The 17,668-nt window shown below is 37.7% G+C and overlaps 1 long non-coding RNA gene across 1 annotated transcript in view; it reads right to left on the bottom strand.

The window, feature by feature from the left end:
* LOC113025708 (uncharacterized) overlaps positions 1-15,112 on the bottom strand; it is a 29,772-nt gene extending 14,660 nt beyond the window's left edge. Inside the window, exons 1-3 of the long non-coding RNA XR_003272829.2 lie at positions 14,847-15,112; positions 4,975-5,125; positions 595-2,560 (exon numbers count right to left, since the gene is read on the bottom strand). This is a non-coding gene — a long non-coding RNA (uncharacterized LOC113025708). The remainder of the gene's footprint in view (positions 1-594; positions 2,561-4,974; positions 5,126-14,846) is intronic.
* Positions 15,113-17,668: the final 2,556 nt, after the last annotated feature.

Below are 17,668 nucleotides of genomic sequence, written 5' to 3'. Positions count from 1 at the left end.
TGAACATGCAATTGCATTTATGTCCACAGATGAGCATCTATTACCTTTCATCCGTATGAATGAGCCGACAGCCCTATAATTCCTGACAACCTTTGTGTATGTTTATAAAACAGAGGTCAAAGGTCAGGATCTAACCAGTTATTTCACAACAATAGACTCTGATTAACGCTGAACACCCAGGGTACCTTCAATCAAACACATGTGATTAAGAAATGCATTTTCTATCATCAGATAAAAACCTTTCTTGACTTTTATTGCAAAAAGAACAGAACAGAACAGAAGAGGTCATATTTTTAGAACAATACACCTACTCACCCACCTTTGATCCAACACTAACCCTTCAAACACCTCATCCAACCTATAATAATAATCTCTTTAATAATGGCAACATAGTATCTTGTGGAGTATAAAAAGTATGTGATGGGGTTAGAGAAGGAGTGGAAACACATTTGATAAGTCAGGCATTTATCACAAGGTCAACACAAACAAACACTAATCTTTGAGTAATTTAAACTGTAAGAACAAAGTGAAGAAACAGGTGGAAAGTCACACAACTATGGGTGTAATAGAGATGGCGATAAGATTCACACTCACCTTCTTGCTGTTGGAACAACGCTAACCGCTAAGCCATTGTGTTAAAATCAGAATCCATTACTGATCCTCTGAAATAAAAACATCATTAAACCTATTTACATACAAAACCCACACACAAACTGCTTGTTCAAAAGACATCATAATAATGGGGGATTTAGTCAAAAGCTCTTCTAGTTGGAACAGCAACTTATTACAGTGGAGTCTTGTAGATAATTCCTACCCCTACGAACCCATGAGTAGTATTAGGTAGCATTAAGACAATGACAAAGCTGAACAGCTGATTCAATCCAGGATTGCCCAATGAGTAACATATTTCATATTTATTATGTATCAACTTTTTTTGGGAAAATATGCATCTGTTTTATACCAAAAATATTTAAAATGGTTTGCAGAAATAAATCAAACCGACCAGTAATACCAGTGCAAAACACAAAATTAGCACAAATCACGTTAGGCTCCCCTCTACCAAGTGTAACGGATTAAATTATATGTGGCAGACATTCACAGGTCACACTGCATCCTTTGTAAACTCAACACCCATTTCCTGTTCCCATGCAGATGTGGCTTTGATGATAAATTGATTATCAAACAACATAAAAGTGGTGCAGATCTTCAAGATTAATGCCCACTGGTGACAGCTTGAAGTAGACAAGTTTTCCCATGGTTGACTAATAAGATACAAGTAGTTGTTTGTTTGTTTAGAGAGTGAAGAGCAGGACAAGCAGCCTCATTTTTATTTTTACCACCACTGAAACCTATATTTGAAAGCCTTGAAAATAGTAAATATAGAAATATTATAAAGCAGTCTAATGTTGAGCAACTCAATGGCCAAGTATAAAACTATGTTCATGAGATACTATGCTGTGTACAACACTATAATATTAAACTGTTAGTCACTGATTGTATCATGGCATTATTGTTAAGGGGTCTGAGAATACCGGCAACTCAATTGGCATCATTCTAGCTGGAGAGAGAGCAAAGAAGAAAAAGAAATGAAGGTGATATTTCAAATAAATTACTCGGTATGAAAATATTTATCTTGAAAATTTAATTTGCTTCTATGGCCCTTTAGCTACAAAAAAAATCATTTTAAGGAACATACCTATTTCGCATCAGTGAAAATCATGAATGAAAGCTCCACCTCTGTCCAACACACAAGGAATCAATCCGAAATGCTTATGACAATTAACAGTGCAAGATGCAATAAGAGCTGGGTGTTGTGACAGCTTAGATTTGGATTAAACCTGGGTTAATAGGATAATTTTTCTCACAAAAGGTACTCTGTCAAACCAGAGCAATCAATTATTATGAATTATACATGCATTGAATTAAGTGTCTAATGTCATTAATATGTCTCATTAGTTTGCACTGAGTGCAGGAGATTTTCTCCTCTGTGACTCTTCCATCAAAAGGAGAAATGGGGGGGGGGGGGGAATAACAGTATTTGCATTGAGCAGAGGCGCCATTGTGTCAATGTCAAATGGAGTGTTTGTAATGTCTCTCTCTCTTCTCCTGGAAAGCATGAGCTTTATTCATTTCAAATATTTTCAGTGATGCATTAGTGTCAGGATGTGTCGGTTCCATTTCTCAGAGACGAGCACAACTCTGACAGCATGGGTGGATGTGTAAATACAACAGAAAACACTTAACTATGAGATCATCTGTGCTGGGTTATTAATCTCGCTTTTTAAGGGCCTGTGTGGCCTGACTCCATGATCCTCCTTTCCCTCGTGTTGCTATATTTTGAACCATGTTATCTTCCTGGAAAAAAAAAATCCATTAAGGAGATGGATGTATTTTGGGGATGGTTGGAAAACAAAAGGAACACACAAGTGCTGATTGGGTGGGTTATGGGTTAAGGACACATTTACAATTGCCTTCTTTGTTTGGATGGGTTACCATACAGAGTCCAATGCTCCCACTGCTGCTGTAAATCCACACATCTCCCAAGTTGATGAGTGAGTCCCTGCCCAGCAAAAAACACAGAAATGTACTTTAAGACGTTTAGTGCTAAAATATAAATCATTTTGTGTTCTTGGGTGTCTTTTTCTAATACACATTTTCTACAGAAACACCATACTTCACATCAGTAGCACGGCTTGGGATTGGTATTCCAGGTCATGTCCCTCACACAGAATGGGTCTCAGTCTACTGGCTCTACTTATTCAAGGCACATCTCAAAACTCAAAATAGTCTATAAGCATGTATTGCAATGCATTAAATACTGATACTTCGTGTGAAAACTGAATCACAACACTGACATTGTAGACTGCTTGAAAAATATAATCTCCAATTATTTAACCTAAGTATATTCATGACAACTCACTGAGGTCATTCTCTGCTGTTCCAGCACAAGTCAGACCATACAATATATTGCCCATGCTTATTCACAACACTGACTTCTAGACATGCAATGACCCCATGTGTCATCTCTTGTGGTGTTGAATCAAGGGGTGATGACATGTCCCTGCTGCAACCTGGTAAGCACTAAACCACAGGCCAATGGTGCATTGTCACCCTTCAAATACATTAGAAAACACATCCATAGCTTCAAAATCTTTACGTAAAGATGATGAATGCCCAATTGTCAAACCTAACAAAGAAGAAGACAGAAGCAAAAATAAATAGATACAACATGTGCCTTTATCTAATACAAGGCTATAAAATCGCAGATAAAGGGCAATCATGCACGCCTTACATAGAGCTTCTTCTAAGGAGACACGGCAACCTTAGCCTTGTTGAATTCAATCCAGGTATACTTCAATTAATTAGAACTAAATAAATAATGTGCAAGAAGCCTATTTAGAGGTTTTATTCTCGAGACATAAAAGCCATTAATTATCAGGGTCAGTGTAAGAAAGCGAGATAAGAGGGAGCAAGGGTACATCGCAATAAGTGAAACAGGTAGAATTCTAAATGTCAATTAAACCAGTGAACTTTAAATCACAACATGAGATAAACAATATCAACTAAAGATCAAGTTTTGAGCTTGATATTTTCTTACACATACCAGAGATGAGAGACTCCAAACTAAGAGGAAAACACTGTTAAAACATTCTCCTGAAATTATTCTTCTTTGTTTTTGAGTGTCCATGGAGGCAGGTGAAGTCTGCCCTTATTACCAATGTCAGAGATTCGATTAAGCACGAAGAAAGCAAATGATCCCAATGAACTAATGATTAATCCGGCAGGTCTATTTACTAATGTACCAGAATGCATTAGAGGCATAAGTTAATGGGGACAGGACATCAATTCAAATACAAATGAACCACATTTGCATTGGACGCTTATTGACTGGTGTAACAAAACGAATTACAAAAGGTAATCTACTTATAAACCTTAGAGACGGATGAAACATGATTCCCAACATATCTACAATTTAACTTGGAACCTTTCTTGCCTCCAGAAATGACAGCATCAATACAAACAGATTGACCAGTGTGTCATCAAAATAAAACATCAGTTCCAATTAAAAGACAAACTAGAAATAATTAACCTGATTTCTTGGCACAGCATGAGGAAAACTATTTATTCTGATAGTGCAAGACAACCTTACTCTGTAAACTCTAACATGCATGAATGCTATTATGCATACCTGCCTGTATAACTGAAGGCAAAAACGAAATTTTTTTTGTGTACTGCAGTGTAATGAACTCCCATTACGGCTATTAGCAGCAGAAATTTTCCCACACCTGCTTTGCCAGGCAAAGGACAGTGTGGGGGATAGTGAGACGTGCCAGAGGCGACAGTGCTATGGCATGCCTGAAAATGTTCCAGCCGTGTGCAGGGCTTTCCCTAGGGACAAGGAAAAATAAAATAAAATAAAAATACTCCTCTTGCTTTGTGGATCAAAGGCCCAGACTTAATCCTCGCTTTGTTCTTGTACATAGATGAACATGAAAGCCCACTTCAGTGGATTGCTTCCCTCTGGGCCCTTGGGCACAGCACTGGACCCAGAGCACAGTCTTATCAATAATGCTGCACTCTTAACTATAGGCTTAAATTAGTGGAAAATATTCTACAATTTGACGGAAATCTATCCATTCCCTCTTCCCAGCGGTAATGACACTTTTGCTAGCTTGTCTAATACCATCTAGTAAGTGATTTTTGTAAGGGGAGGAGGGTGGTTTAAAAAGAGAAAAGCAGCAGTTCTATTTGATGTTTCGATCTGGGATTGATCTCAGAGGAAAGACTCAAATTCTGAAAGTAGGATTATTGGCTTCACTGGCTCTCCTCAGATGTCAGAGATCTTTGAACAGCCTTGTAAAGTGCACTACTTCCAGGCTGCTGCTGAACTGCTTATGAACTCATCAAAAGAGCACCTGTCTCCATATTAATGAGGCACCATGCACTTGACAAGGGTCCTCTTCCCACACATACCTGTCCCCTTGAGAACCTCACCACTTTTCCTGGAAACCGTAGAACAAAGGTGCTTCTCATTCTTGAGCTGGTGTCTCCTCACATCCACTTTTTGGAGCAAGCTCACCAGAACATCTGTATTGCAAAGTGCCCCACCAAAAGTAGAAAAAATCTGCAATAGATCAGAAATGGAATTAATTAAATTATGTCGATTTGTTTATTTTAGACAAATACGTCTTGTGTCTGCTTGTGTCACTGGAGGTCCCAAGACAGCTTGTGATGTGATCTGCCATACTGAATTTAGTCAAAATTTTCCATTTTTTCCATATGCTTCATTTTTTTAAACATTCACTCAAAAATGTTACCAAATGGACTTGGACACCAAATGTGGTGTGTAAACTTGGAAACACTCTCATGAGTCTACCAAAAAACTGCAGTTCTTCTAAGTATCATTTTTTGATGTAAATGCCTAAGTGTTCCTACAGAGGCAACTGCAGCTAATCAGCATGTCTTAGGCTTCACCCACTACTTTAAGCCATTGAACTCTGTGTGTGTGTGTGTGTGTGTGCGCGTGTGTGTGTTTGCATACGCGCGTACACTGCTCGTGCCTTCTGAACCACATTTAATAAATTTTTTGACTATTATTATAGCTTTTTGTGTGACACAGACCCTCCCAAAGGTTTGTGCTTCTGTTTTAGGGAGTGAATCTGTGATTTTTTCAGTCTGTTACTTAGTACTAATTAGCAGATATGCATTTGTTCTGGCTCCTAAAAGTGCTAACCTTGATGTTTCAAAGTCCAAAGAGTCAAAACAGTCCAAAACCAGTCGGGGATGTCACAGTGTCTGTGTCCTTTTCTTATAACAATGCTTTTGACGTGGTCAGGTCAAGCTGACATAGCAACCTAGTATCCTGCTGAACTGCTTGGCCCCTTGTTTTACATGCAGTTACATCTAAAATAAACAAACACACCTTATACTATGAATGCCCAGAACACAAACGGGATTTTGTGCAATTAAACACTTATGATAATTAAGGATGAAAACAGATAAATAAGATGTCTCATTTTGATGCAGCAGTGATAGCAGTTGTTCTCTGTATATGTGGGTTGATGGATGAGGATTGGAGGGTCTGGCAGTGTCGGCGTGGGGGTAGGGGTTGGGGTATAGCTGAACTGTAATTGATAATGTAAAGGCAGATGGGGGTCTCCGGGGAGATGGAAAGAATCCAAGCAGATGGCCAAATTGCCGCTTATTTATGTGGAGCAGAGGACTCAGCCCTCTCGTCCACATGGTATGATGGATCATTATAGCTCTTTGTGCATAAGCACCAATATGCTTTTAAATCTGGACAGCAAAGCTGAAGAAAGCCAACAAGCAAATGTGCCATATTTCAAGGGTCCTGTCAGAAACATTGGTGTGGGGGTGGGGGGTTATGGCAAACAACCTATGCCACAATGAATCTAATTAAGACTCTACAAGAGAGCCTCAACAAAAATGAAAAAGGGAGGTTTGCTAAGTGTTGTTTCTTCAGCAGCAGAAATGTATATTCGGAGGATTTGAAGTTTATGAAGGCTGCCATGCTCAATGCTCACACACTTGTGTTAGTGGTCAGTTTGTTTTGATGACATACACTGTCATTACCTTCGATCAGCTGTTTTGTTCACAGACACAGACAGATTGGTTAATATGGTTGAGGCCCCTTTGATCCCACCCTGTCCCTGGGTTAACTCTATTAATGTCACCCCGGACCACCTATTTCATATTTACTAAGACTCTTTCATCTCCCCATGTAGTAATTGGACTTCTAATGTGAAAGCACTGACGTGAAGGCCATCCATCGGACTGAAATTACAGAGCATTCTCTCATGGCTTCTCATAAAGACACTTCAATACTAACCAGCTTTCCAGTGTTGGGGATTGTAGCTTTAAGCAACTCTTCCATATCATTTGTACAAAGTTGTCCATCTTTAGTGGAAAAAATTGCATTAAATGAACAAAAACATCCCTGAAAACTCATAGGTAGTACCAAGGATATATGACTGTGTCTCTGTGTTCAATGAAAGACTGCAGATAAACTACTTATACACAGATCCTGAGTTAATGAAGATTGGATCAAAATCACATCAAGATGTGATTGAATATACTTTTAAAATACTTTTTTTGAGACTTATATTTTGTTGCGGTTCACTTCCACCTTCCTGTAGCAACAAACAGTATGAAGTTTGTGACTACAGCTGAAATTAAGTGAACATTTTTGTATTTCTAAAACAAGCAAAAGCCCTGAAAGCTTCCACTTTTTACATGTATGTATATCTTGTGTGATACAGTTATTTGGAAAAAATAACTCCCCACAGAAAAGCAAAGTAAATGTGTCATTAGATGTGGAATGTATAGCACTTCCCTGGGCCTCCCACATTTTACATTCCAGAGTAACACCAGCGAATATTAATATTTGCTTTTCATTTCAACCAGCAGTGGTGCTCTGTTCAGGAGGAGTGTGGCAAATGTGACCTTCAGACAGGATATTAGAGTGAATGAGGGAGTATGATTCGGCCAGTGAAACAGAAGTTGGACATAATTGCGGATATTGTTTTTCCAAATATAAAATGAATGCAACGGTACATCTGCATTAAATGACTAACACTCGAGGTGACTCACTGGAGCTGACTTTGAGGTAAAGGTTTTCTTTTTGGGCACCCAACACTGACTAACATAAGATGAGAAAATGACCCCATCACAGTAACTGCAACTGTGCTTCTGTTTGACACTACCATAAAGCAGTGGCTATTGACTCAGCACCCAACATTACACTTCTAGTCACAAAGAGAATAATCAGAACGTGAAAGAGCTATCATGCAGCCAAGGAACTTTGGGTCCTAAACAGAGAAGTTAAGCTCTAGAAATACACCCTGTTTTGAGAGTTGATACCCACATTAACAAACACTTTGAAACATAACAAGGACATTAATCAGTCAATGATTTACAGCAGAGGGGGCTCCTCCACTCTATCAAAGGGTTCTTTTTACTACAGTGTGGGTCTTATTGTTGTAATCTTCCCAAAAGTTTATCATAACATGGCACTATGATTGTGGACAGATTAGAGTTTAGTAGAAGCAGCTTTGCCATGGAAGAAAATGAAACAAGAAAATACACAGCTCAGATTATGTGCAGATCCATTTAGATCCAAACTAGTATATTTGAAGATTAAAAACGAGGTTATTCCTAAAACAAAAAACAAAAAACAAAAACAAAAAACAAAAAAAGTCCATTTCAGATTTATATACATTCCCATATGGAAAAGAAATAGTAAAAACATATATGATTTACTCATGAAAGTGGCCACTTTCATGAGTAAATCATATATAAATCATATAAGGCTTACATGATTTACTCTTGAAAGTGGCCAATTTCTCATTACTTTCATATATTTTTTAGTAAGTATACAAAACATACAGGTTTCATTATATAATTTTTCAAGGGATCTTATGTGTTTTCACTCTTGTATGCTTTTCATACAAGTTTCATACAAGACAGATAAAAACTTTATAAGATTTATATATATCTTTTCCATATGGGTTAGCCAAACTGAATGTTCTAAACAAGACTTTGTAAAATGTACCAAAAAGTAAGTATTGTGCTATCCCACATATTGGTCATGACAATGACACTAAGATCTAGGTTGAAAAAAAAATATGGGAATGATTTAGCTAACATCCAACTTTCCAGAAATCTGCAAGACGATTATGACTCATAGCATATGTACTCTAATGCCATGGAAACCATTGCAACACAGCTAATTTTGAATACAATAATGAACATTCACAACTGATGTTGATGAATCACCAGAATGGTAATCTGAGGAACTGGATTGGTTTCTGCCGTCTGCCAAAAACATGATTCCTCCAGGCAACACATGCAGGAACTACAGACAAGTACAGGAGGAAGGCTATTTGTTTGAATTATTGGGCAATTTTCCATCAATCACAAAAAAAAAAAACATTCCTTAACCTCATGTGAAATAAAATCCCAAAGGAATACTGATTCCAAACACAAAGAAAATAGGAAGACAGTGACTTGACTAGAAAGTGGGCCGTGTTTTTGATGTAGCAGAGTGACCACTCATTCTACACTTTCAAGAGCAATGCATGATTCTGCTAAAATGGTGACAGTGTCTGCACCCAATTTTGGTAATAATTTGCTTGGACAGAAAGAAACAGTCTGGAAGCAATTTGTGATAATACAACCAAGTTTTCTTTTTCCTCTAACTAAAGTTATTCTAACTATTGACCTTTCCAGTGCTTGAATGGCATTTCCAAGTGTTCTGGGATGCCAATGGTGCTCTCAAACGGAACTTTTTAATTCTGTGCGTCAGTGTTGTTTTAGGCCTCATCTCTGGGGTAAAGCATTTAAACTATTACTGTATGCGCACTCTTCTAACACACTAACTCAATAGTGGACCTATTGCTGTACACTTGGCAACATCTATTTAAAGGACCGAAGGATATAAAGATTTTGATTCGTGAGGACCGAAAAATACGTAAAAGTCTGACTTTTCTCACTGAATTTTCCTCGTGTTCTGCTATTACTTTGTGACACATCCGCTGCGCGTGGAAAATTACCACTTCAAATATCTAAAGAGACTCAGAATTCACAGTTGTGCTTTAGGATTATGAGATAATCTAACAACCTGCTGAGCTCTCTTCCTTTTACACTGCTGCTCCCTTGTGGTGTATCAAGATATGATAGGCTGCTGTGACAAAGTGTAAATCCAGTGGTCTCGGGTGATTAATTAGCAACAAGAAAATAGATAGATTGTGTTTATTCCTGTTGTTGAGGATTCATAAAATGAAAACCAACTACCTTTCAAAACAGAGATTACACAAAGATAGCTGATGCTATTGTTTTATTTTAACAGAATAAGTAAGGGTTTCATATTAGAAATGTAAAATTTAAGTTTTCATTTCTCTGACATCATATATCATCCTTAGGTAACTTAAAAATATGCAAATATACATGGCTGGTGGCTATATTTTCCAAATCTAGATGAAAGGTCTATCCAAACATCCGCATCACTCACACAATTCAAACTTGTCCCTCAATCATATGCTTGTCCTGACGCCCCAACACCTTCATCCCAGCCCCCATCTCTCAGCAACGCAATCAGGTAAATCCCACATTAACTCCTGGGAAACAGCCCATTAATATTTCACTTGTTTTCAAGCCTGTTTGTGCCATACATCAATGCCCAGCTACTCCTTTCAAAGCCATACATTAGAACTATTTTCAAAATACTTCATTGTCAGCCTGTGGCAGCCTCATTACTTATTAAGATAAGAGAAAAGATGTTCAGAAGCAGTTGGCGGCTCAGCTTGCTTTAAAAGATCCTTTCTACTGTTCCACCTCCTCCGCCTGCCTCCTACACTACCTCCTTCTCTGTACTCGTTTGTGTTAACACTGTCAGAGAACCTTTAGGTAGTAGCTTTGTTGAAAATATGTGGGATGTTACTTTAGAAAAAGTAAAGAGTACCAAAATAATTGCTAGAACAGACTCCTACGAGTGCTACAATGCATAAAGCATCCACAGCTTGCAACATTAAAGCACATTACTATCAAAACACCTGTAACTGAGTCATTGGAATACACAATAAGAAAATACACAACATGTATTTTCATATTACACACATGAAAAACTTGAACCCTTGAACCTCTAACATAATGGGACTGGGTGGCTTGCTTATAAACTTCTAAGGCTAAAAATCTTCACTGCCTTTTTCATTCAGATTCAGTTATTGACCTTTACAGGCAACATAAGCAATATCATCTCAGGTATATGAGGAATATTTGGAGAGCACCTAAAAATCAGGAAGAATAAACTGCCATGCTGAGGCAGTGATAACCAAAGGAAGATTGCAGTGCAGTTGCCTCATCTTCTCTGACAAAAACTGAATAAAAAATTTTAATTGCTATGATGGGTTTTAAAAAAAATATATACTACAAAAGAAAGAAAAGATCAGAGAGGAAGATTTGGGGATGTTATAATCCTTCTTTACTGTCACTCTTTCAGGATGATGGCATACCTTTGTAACTATTGAAAACTGTTTTTGAATGCTTCTTGATGGATCTTCATTACCTGCACATCAAAACTGACAGCAGATGGAATTACTTTCAAAAGTATTTTCAAGTGTTGATATTAAGGCGTAAAATTTCTTTTTGTCTTCAAAAACTGCACCACCAACTACTCACAAGTGTCCAATTTGGTGAAGACAACTTTCCTTTATCTCCAGAACCCATAACGGAAACCAGCAAAGGCAAGAGAAATTACCCAGCTGATACTCAAAATAATAGAACTCCAAGAGAAGCACTGGGTTGGAAGGAAACAGTGACGCGGATTAAGTGTCACAAAATGCAAGAGCCAGGATGAGAGACGCGTGAGAAGAACACAGTTAAAAGTTTTTTTAACTTAGACAAAAACGGCCCGTTTAGAAAGGAGAGACGGCAACATTTATTGCATACCAAATGCAAAACTTCAGTTGAATTCCTAATCACTTTAAGATGACCTTGATGGAATACATCATGAGATCAAAGAAAGGTGTGCAGACACTTATAAGACACTCAGAATACAGCATTTATACAAGGGTCTTAATAATGTAATGGTGGATACTGTTGACATGCGTCTGCTTAATAAAACAAAAATGTTCTGAAGATGGAGTACAGAAAGATCATCTTACACACTTTTTTCCTATCATGTTGTTTCACATACCTTATGTAAAAGCAGTGAAAATATCACTTCATACAATGGCTGTAATCTTAAAGCAATAGGAATAAACAGTCTATATAGTGAAATGACATTCCTGACACATTGTGATTAGCTGCTTAAACCTGTCCACTTGTATTTTTCTTATTGTTAGACCGATTATCCAGCACAAGTCCTGCTCCTATTAAGGCTTTCTGTGACTGAAGTCAAATCAATAATCTCAAAGGTTGGCAATACAGCAACATACACAACTAATCCAAATTGACTGTCTGGATCATCCTTTACAAAGGAAGAGGAGATAATGCCAGTTTGCATATCATGATGCACTAACAACCTAACTATTCATGAAAATGATCAAAATCCACCCTTAAAACTGTTCATTTTAAGGGGTTTTCCATGCCAACCACAGCTGACAATGAGTCAGTGATGTGGAACTGGTTTGGTGTTTGTCCATCAGATACCCACCAAAGCACATTGTTTTGTACAACATGCAAGCGGGCATTCGTTATTGCCGTATTTGTCGGACTAAGGTGCTCCTAAATCTGGGAGTAATCTGGGTCCAAAATTCCGTTTCTTCATGTCCCAAAGTTAAACGAACACTGCAGCATCACTGGGAGTTAAAAACTGTCTAAATTCTTTCATCTTTGATAAAAATTATCAGTATTGCTGCTTTACCAGGTGTAATAATTAAGTTTAACATCCGGGCATCCATGAAAACAGAATTTATTACATTTAACGGAGTTAGAAGTTAGCAAGAAGTTAGCGGAAGTTAGCTTGCTAGTTTCGCTAGTTACCTAAGCATTATATACCATGTTCTGACTGAGAGATTTCTGAAAAATTCAAAACGTACAGCTCTGCTATCACTTCCAACATAAATGAAGACAGAAAACTAAACAGTAGTGACATTTGTAAGGTTACTGAATTTGGGCTAGCTGGTAGATAATAATGTGATCGCTAGCGACACAGCTATGTTAGCATAACATAAACAGTAAAGCTGGAGGATGAACCTAAGTTTTTCCACTGATAGAAGTTAACGTGAGGGTTCCTGATGGTTAGAGACAAATGCAATCTCATGGCAGGATGCTGTAAACAGACCAAGCTTCAGTCAGGAGTCATTAATATACTGCAACAACATGGGAATAGAGCAGCTGTGATAGAATATAGCATTATTGAATCAATATTCTATAATATTGAAGTGGAGGAAGCAAGAAGAATAAGTTGAATAAAGTTTGATTTATCTGACTGCTTTGTTTCTTGTGCCCTATAATCCTGTGCACCTTAGGGTCCAAAAAATAGGTATTTGACGTTTTTTATTTGATACACTGCAGTTTCATGTTGCAAAGCACCTATTTTTAACTGTAGTGGATATTATACATGGTTATGCTCAGGATATGTCAGCCCATTTCTACTGGAAATGCCCTTTGGTTAAACTTTCAGCAAGGAATTTGAATTTGCACTGTTAAATTTTTATATAGCTTTAATGCACATAAAACCAGCTGCTTGTTTAAGTAAATCGATGGGGTTTTTGCGCTAGTAAAGTTGTGGAGTTGTATTTTGTCTTGCATCAATTATATCGTCAGTTATATCATTATCGCAAATTTTCAAATATATATCTGATAAATATCTTTGGCCATATCGTCCTGCTCTACTAAGGAGTCAAGCCTAAGTGTAATTGGAGTCTCTGCACACTGCACTTCAACAGCAGCTTCTTTCATGCCACAGTCTGACTAATGGCAAAAATAAAATACCGACCAACTAAAATACACAAAAAATCTACCTTATCCAGAAATGGAATAAAGAGTTTAATAAGATGTGTAACATTTAGTTTTTCCGTACTATTGTATAGTAAATATGTACAATATGGAAATTACTGTCACTTATACTTGAAATATTGTCCCTTACCTAATCTTACTGCACACTTTGTTTTTAAATTTGTATTTACTTCTGACTCTAAAATCTGCACAAGATTTCCTTAGCATCCAGACCCAGTGCATGTGTAAATTGTGTATAAAGATTTAATCGTCATCGTTTTCTAAATCTTCATGAAATCCTTTTTTTCTTATTTATTTTTACACTCTCCTTCATTGCCCTCATGATGATTTCCATCAAGGTAACAAAAAAGTGGTTACAAAAAGGTAGTAGGAGGTACTTTTTGGACTACGATTATGGCAGCCATTTCCAGGTCACGTCACATATTTAGGACCCCTTTCTTTTTTTTTTTCTTTTTTTTTTTGCCTGTCCCATTTGGTTCTTTAGCCATCAGAATTGTTGTCTGAAGACCAACAAGGATACCCAATGGATTTACTTTGCCAAATGGATCATCGGTGGCATTGCCGTATTGGTCCATTTGATCGACCTTTGTTTTTATTATTTATTATATTTTATTTTCAGATGTTACAGATGGGACAGACATGAGTGAGGGATAGGAAAGGGAGAAAGAAAGAGGAAGGAAAAGAAAAACAGAAGGGGAGAGGGACAGTGAGAAAGGGGGGAAGAAAAAAAATCTCCTGGATCACCTGTTGAGAGAAGAAGAATAGAAAACAAGCAACAAAAAAAAAACCAAAGCAACATACTAAACACAACACCATCGCATTAATCTAGCTAGGACCCCTTTCTAAGTGAATTTTTTCAACTATAGCCTGGGTCATTTCCACAGAAAACATTTTGATTTGTTAAAACAGAAAAGGCACAGGTGTGAGCAATAAATACAGTTATGAATGCTCTATTTAGTTGTCACTGGAAGGCTACACCAATCAACTACCATGCACATTAGTGTGACCATGAACCTGTAATTAACTGCACCTGTGATTTTCCTGCACCGAATTGCCTCCGTGGCTTCTGTAAGCTAATGATTATACAAAGAAAGGCTCTGTGTTACTGCACACGGAGAAGGGTACATGGCATGGGAACCTCTACAGTAACATAAAAACTGAAAACACCAATTCCAGCAAAATCGCCATTATTATACATATTATACGAGCAATTCAGCATAACGTAAGGCCAGGCAGACGAAGGGAAACCTTTAAAGTCTTTTCAATTTTTTAGCTCTTAATTAAATTAAAACTTTAAATACTACAAACTGTAATAACAAGCTGCCAGTAGCTATCATTTAAACAGGTGGGGCTGTTAGCGGTTGTACCTCAGTACGGAAAACTTTAGGCTACTAGCATCATCATCGTCATCATCTTGACAATATCTTCACGGTCCTCTTCACGTTGCTCCGCTCCATTACAGGTACGTCCGTGTGAATCCGTTAATTGTGTACAGTTTTTTTTTTTTTTTTTAAAGCTTCTGGTGGCTGTATTGTTGTGTACACAGCGAACACAGTGGTACAGTTTCTCTGGACTAGGCGTGTCTTCCTTTCACCTGTCAACCTTTGATCTCTGCCTCGTGACTACTATGGGTATTTGCAGTGACACTTCCTTGAATGAAACAAATAATCTAAATTTACCTACTGTCTGGTTCTTCGCACTGACTATGAATTTTCTTCATGCAAGATGTGAAGACAAATTACACATGTTATTAGAGAAATAGTAAAAAGATGGATGACCGATAACTGTGGCTTTACACATTTATCAAACATTGCTTCACATTATAGGCACTGGATGTGTTGCATAGTTTGCATACAGGTAAACAATCTCAAAAGAGTGTGCTTTTTAAAAGGCAAGGCAAGTTTATTTGTATAGCACAATTCAACAACAAGGTGATTCAAAGTGCTTTACAGAGACATTAGAAACAAAAACAAATAAAAAGCATGATTTAAAATTGATTAAAACAAGCGAACTAACTAACTAATCAACAAACAAACAAAACAGTATATAAAATCAAAACAGATAAAATCAGAACAGTAGATAAAATCAGTAGTTAAAATGTTAGTTTTGAAATTTAAGCTTAAAAGTGTGGATTTGGTGCTTTATTCAAATGCAGCTGAGAACAGGTGAGTCTTCAACCTGGATTTAAATAAACTGAGTGTTTCAGCTGATCTGAGGCTTTCTGGGAGTTTGTTCCAGATATAAGGAGCATAAAAGCTGAATGCAGCTTCTCCGTGTCTGGTTCTGACTCTGGGAACTGATAAAAGACCGGATCCAGATGACCTGAGGGATCTGGAAGGTTCATACTGGGTCAGGAGGTCACTGATGTATTTTGGTCCTAAACCATTCAGAGCTTTATAGACCAGCATCAGAACTTTAAAGTCTATCCTCTGACGGACAGGCAGCCAGTGTAAAGACCTCAGAGCTGGACTGATGTGGTCCACTTTTTTGGTCTTAGTGAGGACTCGAGCAGCAGAGTTCTGAATGAGCTGTAGTTGTCTGACTGATTTTTTAGGTAGACCTGTAAAGATGCTGTTACAGTAATCAAGCCTACTAAAGATGAATGCATGGACTAGTTTTTCCAGGTCCTGTTGAGACATCAGATCTTTTATCCTTGATATATTCTTGAGGTGATAGTAAGCTGACTTTGTTATTGTCTTAATGTGTTTTTCTAAGTTTAGGTCTGCATCCATCACTACACCCAAATTTCTCGCCTGGTTTGTGGTTTTTAGGTAAAACAAACTTTCATCGGGAGTCCAGAATGTGTTTGGAATAAAATTTAAATCTAATGTCCATATTATATAAATCAGCTACTTATTTCATGAGGTCACCAGTCGACAGTAAATATTCCAGTTATTTATTGTGATTTTCTCCTTATGCTATCATATTGCGAGACTGGGTTTTTTGGTGGAGCTCAAAGTAGCTGTGTATCTGTAAAAATGACATACGAGTGTCCTTATGTACATATTTAACTGGTGTTGGTGAGCTTTGCCAAATGCTTGTCAGTCATCTCAAGAACAGTTCTTTGAAAAGTTCACCTAACTAAAGGAGAAAAATGCACGCACAGCCAGCTCTAATAAGCCTGCTTTAATAAAGGCAACACTTTGCTGCAGGTAAGTTGATTAATGACTCAAGCGAGGCTAAATTTTTCACACCACTTCCAAAGTCAGCACTTCCACACTATTCCTAATGGTTTACCAAAGCTGCTTGAGGCGCAATGCAGGTACAGTACAGGGAGTATCGTCTGTTCCCAAGCAGATTATTTACACTTTGCCTTTATCAGCCATCTAGAATCAGGCTATTAGTCATCACAGAGCAGATGAAAAGCCAGAGAAACTGAGCATTTACTGTAAAATGTTGATGGATGTAGCAGCATCTTAGTGGTCATACATCAACAGCCGGGCATCACTGACTCACTGATCACTCAATTCTCCAGAGCTGATAGATGTTTTTTATTTAGTACGCACATCATGAAATGTTTGGTTAGACTAGAGACGCTGGCAAACTCAACATATGAAATCTACTGATTTGACACATTCCATCCTAAAACATAACAGCAATAAAAGGTGTATCTTGAGGCAAACAATCTGCAAACTCAATCAGATAGCAGTGTCAGACTTGCCTCGGTGCTGAGCCATGAAAAACATGCACCCATGGACATAGAGTGTGTCTCAATTAAAGAGCTGAAAACTCTGTGAGCAGACATGAGAATTTGGACTGTAAACACATAATATTATTCATTACACGGCTGTAATGATGCATATGATTCATCAAGGAATCCTTACCAAGTGCTCAAGAAGAAACACACAAAAAAGCATTGATACACATTAATGAAAACAAGAAAAGGGGGAATGCTGGTGCCACTGAGAAGCACTGGTGACTGGCCTGGCACATGTGCTCTTCTTCAGGCGCTGTATACAGTGTGTGCGTGCATATCTGTTCCTGCGTGTGGATATAAGGGTATTTGAAAGGGACGTCCCTGTACTTTAGAGAGTGGCTCCCACGACAGCCTGGGGTGCCACATCCATCTACGTCTTTTTGCCAAATTTGATTTTAAATATTTATCACACCATACATCTTGGCTGAAACAAATTGCTGGCAAAGTGCTATTGTCTGGGAAACATGTAGTAAGAAGGATGGAGGTTTTAAA

Source organism: Astatotilapia calliptera, chromosome 1 (genome assembly GCF_964374335.1).
Source record: "Astatotilapia calliptera chromosome 1, fAstCal68.1, whole genome shotgun sequence".
In the NCBI taxonomy this organism is placed as follows: Eukaryota; Metazoa; Chordata; class Actinopteri; order Cichliformes; family Cichlidae; genus Astatotilapia; species Astatotilapia calliptera.
This window is presented reverse-complemented; position numbering and strand designations above follow the sequence as displayed.